We start from the raw sequence: 12,320 nt of genomic DNA on the forward strand, positions 1-12,320 counted from the left end.
ACTTCTTTCTTGTCCAAAGGAAAACAAAGACTTGCATGGTATCAGATATTTCCTAATGCTGCCAGTTCTGGTACATATTAGCCTATTATAAATGGCCAAGTTAGACAATAAACAATAACTAGTCCACTGGGTCATAATGTCATCTTGAAGTGCTTTTTTACCCCCCTGATCACCCCTGCTCTCCTCACAATTAAAACAAATCAAGTTCTATTCTACATTCTTTCCTTTCCAAATCTAAAAGGATAAATATGCGCCCATAGTAACCAGCAAAATAATGGGAAAGAAAGAAAAATTTACTTTTAAAATTTGACCCTATAAATACTGTAACATTAAACAATTTTTACACACACCATTATTTTATTTCTGTCAAATCCCCCAAAGTGGGATTGCTGGATTAAAGGAAACTCCTTCACTTTAAAAAACAAATTAAGCTCCACTGTTTAGGGAATAAAACAAGCAGTGATTCAGGAAGAACAGTGACCTAAAGAAGCAGTTCTGGATTTTTTCCAGTTATTTCACTCTGGCAAGTGACATCTCTGTGTAGTCTTGTGTTTCCACTTGTTACTATAAGCACCAGTAGTCCTGACTCAGAGAATGGGGCTGCTTTGAGGTGCTCCCACCAATGACTGCAGAAATAGATGATTAATTCATCTAGAAACAAAAGGGTATAAATTGTGTGTCCTTCCTGCCTTAGCTTCAATACTTTGAAAAGAATGTTGCATGGGGGTGGGGGGCGAGGTGATCTAGGTAGTAAAAGAAAACATTAAAATCCTGGATTGGATAAAAAAGAAAAAGCTGCAACTGTGTCCCCCGTTAGAATCTAAGGTTCAGGGCTGCACTGAGAGGTAACTGGCTTCAATCCCCTTTCCCAGGAGGAACCACAAACCCCAGCTAAGCCAGGCGGAGACAGGTTCTACATAGAGATCCTAAGGCGATGCACCTTTTGTAAGAATAATGATAGCCTCCAGGTATTGCATGTGTGTTTCCTGGTGCTAAGTGCTTTACTGAATCTCTTTTGACAATGCAAGCCTCTTTCTGGTTTTTCTGTCCTCAATGGAGATAGAGAAATGTGATTATTTTTCAAATTTCAAATAAACATTTACATATCAGCTGGAAAAAAGTGAACACCCCATCCTACCCTACTCAACAAACACACACACACACCCCTCCTAGACTTTTATCAGTAAGAAACCTGACAATGAAGAAGAAACTATTTGAGTACAGTTCCATTGTCTCAGGTGACCCAAGTAGAGTGATTTTTCAGTTAATGTAGAAAGCCTTAATGAAAACCAGGCCTGGAGAGAGGTCTAGTGTTACTAATTCAAAAGGAGCAGGGTTAAAGCTATATTAACAAGAGAATATGCTCCCTATATAGACTAGACAAGGTAATCTTTGCAGGTAACTACTTATTTCACAGAGGAAGTTTGTTTGCCTTTAAGGAACGTCAGAAGGCAATCTGGAGGCAGGCCCTTTGGAGGTGAAGCACCCTCAGCGTAAGTCCTTTCACAGGAGAATGTACCCTATAGAACAATTTTACAGAAGGGGGCTCAGAGAAAACCTCCACTGGCATCCAGCTGAAACCAGAGGTTGCAGAATATTCCAGACTCAACAACTGGCTGGCACCAGGACTCCACATCCTGGCAGGAATCATAGGGAGTGATAGAAAGGGGAAGGGGAGATAGGGAAGAGTGGGGTCCAAATAGAAGAGGAGAAGACTCGAAGATAAGGAGACAGAGGAAGGTTAGGACGGTAAGACGCCTTCGTGGAGATTCTTTCTAGAAGCCCCCAAACATGGATGACTTATTCCCCTTCTGAGAAATAAATAGAATATTAGCTTTTTTTTTTTTTTTTTTAAAGCTACAATTTCTGTTTCTGCCCTTAACCCTCCGCTCCTCTGGGTCATACATGAATCTTTCAGGAAAAAAGTGATTGAAATCTTCTCCCAGTGGAATCTAGGGAAGGTGAGAAAGTATTAGGAGAGGCAGGCATGCTACATCTGATGACACCTGTTCTGTCCCATGATGGACTGCTGGGTGGGGAAAAGCCACAACCAGCTGAGGGTCCTCCAGCCTGAGGGAGAGTAAGGTGATTCCCTGTGTCCTCTGACTGCCGCCCCACCTTCTCAAAAGGGCCACAGGCTACTAGCAGTTTCAGACTTTACCTAATATACACAAACACTGGGGTTTGTACCTCCACAAAATTTACTTATGCTGTTTACTTATGCATATTATGAAGTGTTGCACTCAATGCATAGTATGAGTTATTGCATACTTCAGCCTCATCTGCTGCTTTTTTCCTGCAAATTTTATTCTCCCCAATTTGGAACGCCGCACAGTTCTTCAAACCCACCATGATCTCTTAGGCATCTATACATGCATATGATCTCCTCTTCCTGAAATGTCTCTTTTTCTCTTTGCTGGAAAATGTATTTATCCAGGTTTTTGCTCATTACAGCACATAGTATGTATTCAGGAAATGTTTATGGAATGAAGGAATGAATGACTCCATCCCCACAGAGTTAATCACTCCCTTCTCTGTGCTATCTTAGAACCTTCTGTACATGTCAGTAGTTTCACTTATCATGCCATGTTCCTTATTTACTTATTTCTCAACCATAGACAGATTTTTTTTTTGTCACCACCATATCGAATTTTATTCCAACGACACTAATACAGCTGAAGATGCTCATGGTGACATGGCACAAGATTTCCTGCCTTCTAGTTTCTGTCCAAAGAGAATGTCTACCCACTTGTTCCTTCCCCCCTTTCTGGGAGAAAATCCACAAGAGGCCACTTACCCAAATAAACCTCTTCATGTGTTTATTTTAAATTTTTGGGGGGGACATTTGCGTTCCCCTCTGAAGAAATGAAAAAAAAAGTGTTGGGTGTCCCCTCCCCTCCCCCACCTCCACCTGCCAAATAAGTACGTGCTGCGAAGGCATTTCTGTTGCTCCGAAACCTTTAAATAGATAATAAAAAGAAACGTCATCAAACGTCCACCGTGAGCGATGGCACCAAGTGGGCCCCAGAAGGCAGGCAGGCGGAGCATCTCGGGTCTGGACAGTCTCGCGAGGCGTCGTGAGGAGAACGAGAAGCTAGAGGTTGTGTGGGTCGCCGGCTGGACGCGGGCGCTGCGCAGAGACGTGCCCCGGCGGAGGCGCTGTGCAATATGCCGCTTCCAATCTGTCCTGGAAGTTGTCTGGGGCTGGGATGCCTTCCTTCAGGACTATGTGCTTCCGCGTGTCCCCCACAGCCTGGCTGGGGCGGCTGGTGTGGTCGAAGGGGTCTGCGAGCAGGGTCTGGAGGTGCCAGGAAGGGGAAGGCCTGGCCGCTCGTGTGAGCCCTCAAGTCGGCCGTGAAGCCAAAGGACTTGTCGAAGGGCCTTCACGACAAGCAAGGGGGTGCCGGCCACCTGGGCCTCCTCTAAGACGTGGCCCCGCTTCCTGTGCAGGACCCCCTCGATGCCACCAAGCCCTGTTGGGGCCATCGGATCTCCACAGGTGGAGGGGCTCCACGGGCCGGGGCAGGAGGTCAGCGCGGCGTAGAGGCAGCGCCGGGCGTGGGGAAGCTCCGAATGGATCCACGTGCAGCGTGAAGTAGCGAATGTCGAATGTCGAAGCGCCCCCTGAAGGCCAGCCGCCACGCTGTCCCCATCTCGTTGAGGTACTGCGCGCCCTTGGTGATGTCGGGGAGGTGATGGGGCGGGTGCTTGAGGGCCCAAAGCACCGCAGGCTTCGGACCTCGGTCACGTCTCACTCATGTTTCTTGGCCAGTTTGAGGCGTGTTACTTGAGCTCCTGGCGGGCGGACACCTCTGGTCGGTGTCCTTGGCCAAGGAGTCGAGGAAGGACCGTGCTTTCGTGTACAGCCGATCGTGCTCATTGGGGGCCTCAGACAGGCACCGCAAGTTAGACTCCTCGCTGACGGTCTCGCGATACTGCACGACCGGCTAGGATTTCTTGGTGGGAATGCAGGTGTGGTCCTTCTCCCGGTCCTTCAGGCAGCCCCACAGGTGCTGCTCACCACCCCGCTGATAATGTGCTTCCCCGATTCCTCAGTGGTGAGTTGTAGCACGCGGACCGGCTTGGCCGGCCTCTTCGGCCCCTCCACTGGCTTGGGCAGGTCAGCCAGTTGTTGGCCTCCGTCGTGACCCCAACAGTCGGGCTCATGCTGAACTTCATCACCCGCATGTTGTGAGCGTGCTCAAAGATGGTGATGGTGCCTGTCTTCACCAGGAACTGGCCCATGCCCAACAGGCCAACAGTGTTCCCCCAAGGCACGTCCTCGATGGACTTTACATAATGCTAGACAGATTCTTGGTGGCCGACACTTGATGGCACTTCTGGTGTCTCAGCCTTGTTGAAAAAATACACAGCCTGGAACATAGTCAGCGGAAGTTTTCCCAGTGGTGAGGACGCTCAGTGGTCTAAGGAAGAAAAGTTAAAGAAATCCTGGGCTTGAAAAAGACCTGAGTAGGGCATGGGGATTGAATGACACTTGCAAAGGGCTGTCACCTCACAGGGAGGAGGGATAATGTCTTTGTGGCCTTGTGGTCTAGACCTAGACTGGTGGTTGGTGGCTAAAAGGAAATAATTTTCAGTTCAGAATAAAAATGAATTTTCTAATTGTTAGAGTAGTCCAAAGGTGAAATATTTAGAAAGAGAGTTTACTGTCTTTAAATGTAGATAAATAAAGTGATCCTTGTAGACAGTGTTGAGGGGATGACTCACAGATCAGATGAGGACTGAATTTAAGGACTTTTTGGCTTTTCCCAATATGGCATCCTTTGGTTCACTGAACTTGAGTTGCTTTAGTAAAAACACTAGTCATTTACTCATTGTAGCACAGCGAGGGAATCCTCCTTTATTTTGTGTAATGGAAAGAGCATGGTTTGTAGAAATAGACCTGGGTTTGAATCCCTCATCTGTCATTTTTCTGGTACACCTTTTGAGAGAACTCAAGTAAGTTTCCAAGCCTCAATTTCGTCGTTTTAAAAGTGAGGGTGCTACAATATTTACCATCTAAGATTGTTGTGAATGTGAAGCACGTGACAGAGTACCTGACAGACAGTATGCTCTAGGAATATTTGTCATTAATAATAATGGTATTGTTGTGATTACTCTTATTAGACATCTTGAAATTTTGATTGATTAATTCTATTTCTAAGACTCTATCTCAAAAAATATTCATGGCCACACACAAAGATTTAGTCAGAAAAATGTTTATTACAGCCCAATAATACGTATTTATATAAGTAATTTATTATTATAATGGAATAACACTCTGATACTGTTTGGTGACCAAATTTTTTTCTGAGTGTGGTGATTATGGGGAGAGTTTATTTTTAGTATCTCTCTCTTTTCTCCCCCCTTAATTTTCTACTGTGTATATATGTTTTTATAATAAAGAGATTAATCATAATAAAGCATTAAGGAAGGAGTCAATTCCTCATGCCTAGGGGTCGTTGGTCCCTGAGTGGGGAACCAGGAAAGATACCAGCATCAGATGGGAATAGAGGTGGATAATCTTAAGGTTTCTCTGTATCCTGAAGTATTTTATGCAGTCAATGAGTGGTACAGATGCTAAGTGCTATAGGAGATTAAAAGCTTGTGGGGCTCTCTGGACAGGCTTGGACTTTTGGAAATCCCTGAAATTTTTATTTGCAGAGGGAAGCTGAGGAGAAACTGAGTATGGGAAATGCAAGAGGTTGCAGAAACAGTCCTGCTATCAAACTGCAACAGATGGTACTCTAGCTGCTATTAGTTCACCGGGACAATAAACTGTCCCTGATGTGTGTCAGGAGATTTTCCTTTATTTAGAAATTTGAAACACACTTTAAAATCTCTCATTCTCTGGTCATTTTACAAGCATTTTCTAAGAGGCTGAGCCATCTGCCCTTGGTTTCTGGCCCTCTGCAGGGCAACATCATGAAATTGGAGCAGCTGAATTTTGACAGGTGACTTGAAATTGTGACAGTGACAGTTATAACCCAGCACTGTGCAACAACATCTCAACTGAGGCTCATGTTCCCAATTTGGATATCAAGGAATAGAAAGTCTTTTATCTGATATGCTTTAGATACCAGGGTTGTGTCAGGGGGTGGGGGCAGGACACAGAAGTCTGTAGATATTAACCAGCTGATGTTAGAAATTTCTCAAAAAGAAAGGCAGTTCATTACCTAGCTTTTGGATGTACAGGAAGCTGATAGATGGAGAGTTAGGTCCTGAAGTAAAGCAATGAGTGGCATCTTGCTGTCCAGGGAAGAAAGAAGAAAGTGGCTGTTTTTTTGTTTTGTTTTGTTTTGTTTTCTGTGTTTTTTTTTAAGACCAGGAAAACAAGAAAGAACAAAAGAGAGAGAGAGAGGGGAATGAATTTCAGTGCCATTGGCCATGGGTAATAGTCCTTATTAAAGAACAAAAAGCTTAGACTGACAACTTAGAAGATTAACTTTTACCTTCATGTGGAGTCTCTAGAAAGTTCTTTTCCAGTGAGGGTGAGTCCTGACTAAATGAAGAGTATTGCCTAAAAAGCTGCTCCTGTCTTTTTTTTTTTTTTTGGCAGCGTTGCTGTTATTTCAAAAGAGGCCCCCATAACTGAAACCCAAAGGTCATCAAGGTCCAGCAACCTGGGTACATTGCAAGTGTGGGTCCCACAAAGTAGGTGGGAGGAAAACTTGTAAACACCATTGACACAGTCTCTGAACAGAGTGCTGGGAAGTTAACCCCAAAAGACCACAGCTTCTTCAGTACTAAGTGGGGAACAGATGGGACTAGCTTGATGCCCTATAAGTGAAATGACTGATGGGCAGCCAAGAACGCAGAAATTCCTCCAGAGGATCATTGTAAAATATAAGTAGAGTCTGGCTGTTCACTGGGAAAATGGGGGTAGTTCATTGAATATTTAGGGGAGTAAGTTTTGAAGGAAAGGAATCTAGGGGTATTTAGGGATTCAGGGTCTCTCTAGGACCACCCAGCTAACACAGGATAAGGAGGGGACCCGTTTCTACAACTGGAGAGCCATTTACCATTCAGTACTTCCCTTTTCATTGAAATTTAAGCCTCTGAATACAACAATTTTGTGGTCAGTCAATATGAAGAAAGGATAGATTATCCAGGATATTTACTTTTGGAGAAGTAGATGCTCAAATGGAGAAGATCAAGGCATGGTGTTACCTAAGAAGGGTTATAAGGGACCTTTGAAGGCCCCTTTTGGATCCATAAATCTAGAATTCAGTTCCTTTCAACTATCTTAATGGATTTTTAATGCAGTCGGAGAACTGGAATTCAGAAATGTTAAAATATAGCCAGGTCTCAGCTTGTGTGGAAACTGCTTTTGGAAAACATGCAGTACTCAACCTGTTAGTAATTAAAATTAATTACTGAATAGCTTCTGTCATAGGTGAGGGTTCTATATCACCTTAAAAATAACATAATAAATAGCTCATGGCAAACCTAGATTGGTTTGCTCATCCAGGAGTCAGGAATAATTTAAGTCAATAATGTGGGAATAGTAGACCTAAAAGGAAAATTAAAATTTCAAATAACAACTCCAAATGTTATTAAACAAAACGTGAATAAAAATGCAGTCTGTTTGGAGTTTAGTTTTTCTTGCAAGCTCATTAAGCTTATTTCTTAAGCTTGTTCTTCAGAATGCTAATTCCAAGAACCTAATGCAATGAAATCTCAGGCCTCAGGCCAAGGAGAGGCTTACTTCCGCTCTTTTTAGTTCTTACTTCCTCACTTGAAGCCTGGCAGCCTCAGGACATGCCATCATTTACTTTCAGAGAACTCAGGTTATTTGCACTGTTTAGGTTTTGCTGTCTATTTTCTTGGCTAGGTTTCTACATTTCTCTCTTAGGAAAGAAAGCTGATGGAAAGACGGATGAAAGTATGGAATCAGTGAGTCCAGGGAAGGTCAAAGTTTACTACTTGAGATGCTTTTCATTGGGCCAGAAATATTAATTGGGCAGTAGTGACACCACCTGGTCTCCTTGGGAATCTTCACTTAGTCAGTTCATTGAAAAATGGACAAATTTTATGGCCTCTGTGTAAACTGTGTTAGGCACAGTAAAAGCTACATAAGAAATGGGAGGGCCCTGACCTTGAGGGGTTTATTATCTGAGGAATATTTTATATGCCTTTTCTACCCCATCTCGCCCACCCCTTACTCCAGAAATTCTGATTCAGGAGGTTAGGAGTGGGAGTGGGGTCCTGGCATCTGGATATATTTTTCTGAGGATTCTGATGATCACTCTGGCTTAGGAAGTGATTCAGGGGAAGACTCTGACTGATTGTTTACCTGGAGAGATACTCTAGAAATGAGAGAACCGAAGAACCAAAAGAATTCAGAGTATGTAGATCAAGGCTAGCTGGGGTAATCAGAGAGGCTTCAATGAAGAGGAAATTCTTGTAATCTGTGTGAAAAAGCAGAGCGGATTAAAAAAACACAATATAATAAGGTAGTATGAGCTAGGAGATATTCTGGGATGAGAGGAAGGTATTTTATCCCCTACATATGCTATTAAATAATAACCTAATTCTCCAATTTAATTTCAGTTTCTATTCTGGATTCTTATGGAACACATGAAATGTTCTCTAACCTCTGCTTTTAATATCTAATGTAATCACGTTTCCCCTGATTTTACCAAGTGTGTCAGTCAGAGTATTGTCAAAAAAACAGAAACCACTTCTGTTTCAAAAAGAAGTTTCAAACAGAGGGAATTTAATACAAATCTTGGTCTTATGGGTATTGGAAGGGATTTAAGAAAAAAAGAAAAAGCAAGGGAGCTTGAGAAGCAAAAAAGATAAAGAGTGATACCCAGAGATTAGTATTTGTAGGAAGCAGCTATAAACTCTAGGACTGGATCCCAAGATCAGACTTCTAGGGGTTCCACCTAGCCAATGCTAGGGCTGTGGAGGATGGTCTCCCTGGCCACAGCTGGGACCACCAAAGAATAGCAGTTACAGCAGAAGCTTGGATCACTGACGGGATGCAACTACTTCCAGAAACACCAGCCGAAGCAAAAGAGTATGAGAAAGAAGTAATGGTTCTTTCTTTTGCCAGCTATGAGTCTGGGAAATGTAGTTTGTAGATACCAAGCCCCAGCAATACAGAATAGTTGGAAGAAGGTGGATGTGGAGCTGAGGGGAAACAGGTAGATAACTGGTACATCAGGTAAAATGAATCAAGATGTACTTCCTTCAGGAAGACAAACATGTCCCAGTCAGAGGTTCATGCATGACTGCCAGCATGTATTAGTACTAAAATATGCCAATTCTCGTAACAACCACTTAGCAGCTCAGTCCAAGAAAAGTAGAAAATGAAGCTTATGAAGTTTGGTGAATACTATGTGAATGTGCAACTCTTCCCTTGGCTTTTCTCATTTTAACCTGATTCACCGACCCATCCATCTACCTACCCATTCATCCATCCAGTTAGTGCTTACCATATGCCAGACATTGTGGTGCACACTGGGGATACAAAGATAATGTCATACAGGCCTCCTTAACTAGCTTCCAAGCCAGGCAGGCAGTGGACAGATTTGATAGTCACAGAAAATGCTTCAAGAAATAACCATATTATTTACTCCTTATGCTTTTCAAAGTAGTTTCTCATCTCCTATTCTAAAATTCTTATAGGATATTTTTAAAAGATAATTTCACATTGAACATATTTTAATTTATTTCTTGCCAAAAACTTTCCATGAACATTGTATATCATTTTCTTATAAATATAAGGACACTCACATTTTTACTATTTTTCACTCACCTGCCTCTTACTCTCCTTTTTGATGAATAGGCTTTTTCCTCTGACCAGTGACCTTACTGAATCTCTTCCTTCTTTGTAGGCCTCAACAGTGGTACCATGCAAAAGATTGCCACTGTTTATCCTGTGGCCATTTCTGTCCCTCTTCCCATGTTTTTCTTCCAATTTTATATGGCCTCTTAGACTCTTGGATTTGTCCTTTTCCTCCGTTATCTTCGCCAGCTGGCTTTTGTAGATCAACTTTAAAGACTTTTTGAGAGATCAGACATTGCTATGAATCCTTCTCTCCTTGCCCTGCTCTCAGGAGGGTCTTGTCTGTCCTGTCCCAGAATTTATATTGAAACAAGTGTACTTTCTGCTTTCTACCATTTTCTTTTTAACTCATTGCCTTTAAAAATCTTAACTATATATTTATAGTGACCAATGTTTCCCAAAGTGTTCAGAATGGACCACCTGCCTCTGAATCACCCAGGGAGCTTATTAAATATCCAAATTCCCTGGCCAACTCCAGTCCTACTGACTTATAATCAGTGGTGTGTGGTCCAGAAATTTGCATATTTAACAAGTTCCCCAGACGATTCTAATCACGTGAAAGTGTGAGATGCACTGATAGAGATCTTTGTCTTCAAGCTCTGAAGCTCTGAAATTCTCCCCTCCTTTGGTGCTTTTGAAAACACTGGTGTCTTTAACAGAATACTTTCTTATCATCAGACTTCCCTGATAGGCAATAATGATTTGAAGTTTGCCCCCTTATTTCTGAAGTCATTTCACTTTGAATCAGTTATAATTTCTTCTCATAGTAGCATATAGCCAAGATGTCTTCTAGGTTTGAAACCTTGTCCCAAAATACTCCTGTGGAGTAGAGCAATATTGATGTCAGACTACAGTTGGTGAATATGAGGCTCAGAAGGAGTACCGGACTAGTGGAAGGTCACATAGCCAGATCATTGCAGAGCTGAGATCGAAGCCTAGGCCGCCTGGGACACTTTCCCTGTCATCCCCCAGTTAAGACCTCCTCTTTTTGGATTGGTATCTGTATTAAAAGATAAAACCCACACACACACAAACACACATTTCCATCCTTTGCAACGTACCATGAAATGTATTGAATACTGGCCTTTTTTGGTACCTACCTTTCACAAAAGTAAAGTGGCATCTTTTCCCCAACAGCAAAAAGATGCTTGACAATGCCTCTGTCATCACTAGTGTCACTGTGAATTTACACAGTGATGTTGATTGTAAATGGGGAGGGATGGTGCACACTGAAGTGAAGCAAACAGTTGTGATCATTTCAAGCTTCACTGAAATAGCAGAAGAAAAGTCGGCTGTCACCATCAAATGGAGATGAAGCAACTCGAGGTTTAGCTCCCAGATCTTGAAATCTAATCAACTCAAAACAACTTATAAGCATTTACATGTTTACTCTCCCACCTCTAGATAATTTGCACTAAAAGAAGGGACTGATATTATCAGTCTTCCAAAATGGCTGATAATTCCAAAGTCATTTAGATTTGACTTTGCAACTTTTTTTTTATGTTTAGTATTTGAATTTGGGCTTAATGTATTCTGAAAAATTATCACATTTTAAATAACAACAACACAGTAGTGAGAACCAGGTAATAATATCTGCCTTTCTTATTCTGCCTCTTGATTTAACACTTCTCCTCTATATGGTCCATAGTAGGAATGCTGGTGATCTCCTACTGCACCAACCAAAACTGAATCTCTGTTTCCGACTCTCTCTGTCTCTGCCTCTGTTTTTTTTCTCTCTGTCTGTCTCTTTCTCACATATATAATTATTATATCTATTTCAAAGGACTGATTTAGGGTTGCTAGATGAAATACAAGGTGCCAAGTTAAATTTTAATTTCAGGTAAACAACATAAATTTTTCGTACAAGTACATTCCAATATCTCAGATAAACAATGAATAATTTTTAGTATGAGTATGTGCAAATATTTCAGATAAACAATGGAATAATTGCATTTTGGACATACTAAAAATTGTTTATTTGAAATTAAAATTTAACTGGCATTGTGTATTTTTATTTCCTAAACTTTGCAGTTTGAAGTGGAAATTAGATGAGATAATGTGTGTACAGTATCTGGCTCATAGTAAATGTTCATTAAAATTATTTTCATAATTGAGCTTCTATAGACCTTAACAAATAATAATAATTAGCATTTGTATATTACTTTACTATTTCCAAAGCCGCCTAATATTCATGACTCTTCTGATCCTCTTAGTGACTCTGTGGTATCCCCATCTACCTCATGAAGAAATTAAGCCTCATAAACATGTTTTACTGACTGTACAGTAATCCACAGTATGCTGTACAATCTTTTATTTCATAGACGTATTTTTGAATATTGGCCTCATTTCTAATCACTGCTACTATAAATATTATTGAAATGAACATATAAGAGCATAATTTTTTTATAAGTACTTTATGAGCTCCTTAGGTCAGAGACCATGACTATTTTGTTTTACATTGCCCAACCAAAGATACTGCTCAATACATATTCCCTAAATGAATGCAATTTCCAGATTTACTGCT

General features: G+C 41.6%; 1 pseudogene; it reads right to left on the reverse strand.

The window, feature by feature from the left end:
* Positions 1-3,225: 3,225 nt before the first annotated feature.
* On the reverse strand, positions 3,226-9,428 carry LOC118896366 (annotated as a pseudogene).
* Between the last annotated feature and the right edge of the window lie 2,892 nt (positions 9,429-12,320).

The sequence above is a fragment of the Balaenoptera musculus genome, chromosome 6 (genome assembly GCF_009873245.2).
Source record: "Balaenoptera musculus isolate JJ_BM4_2016_0621 chromosome 6, mBalMus1.pri.v3, whole genome shotgun sequence".
Classification (NCBI taxonomy): Eukaryota; Metazoa; Chordata; class Mammalia; order Artiodactyla; family Balaenopteridae; genus Balaenoptera; species Balaenoptera musculus.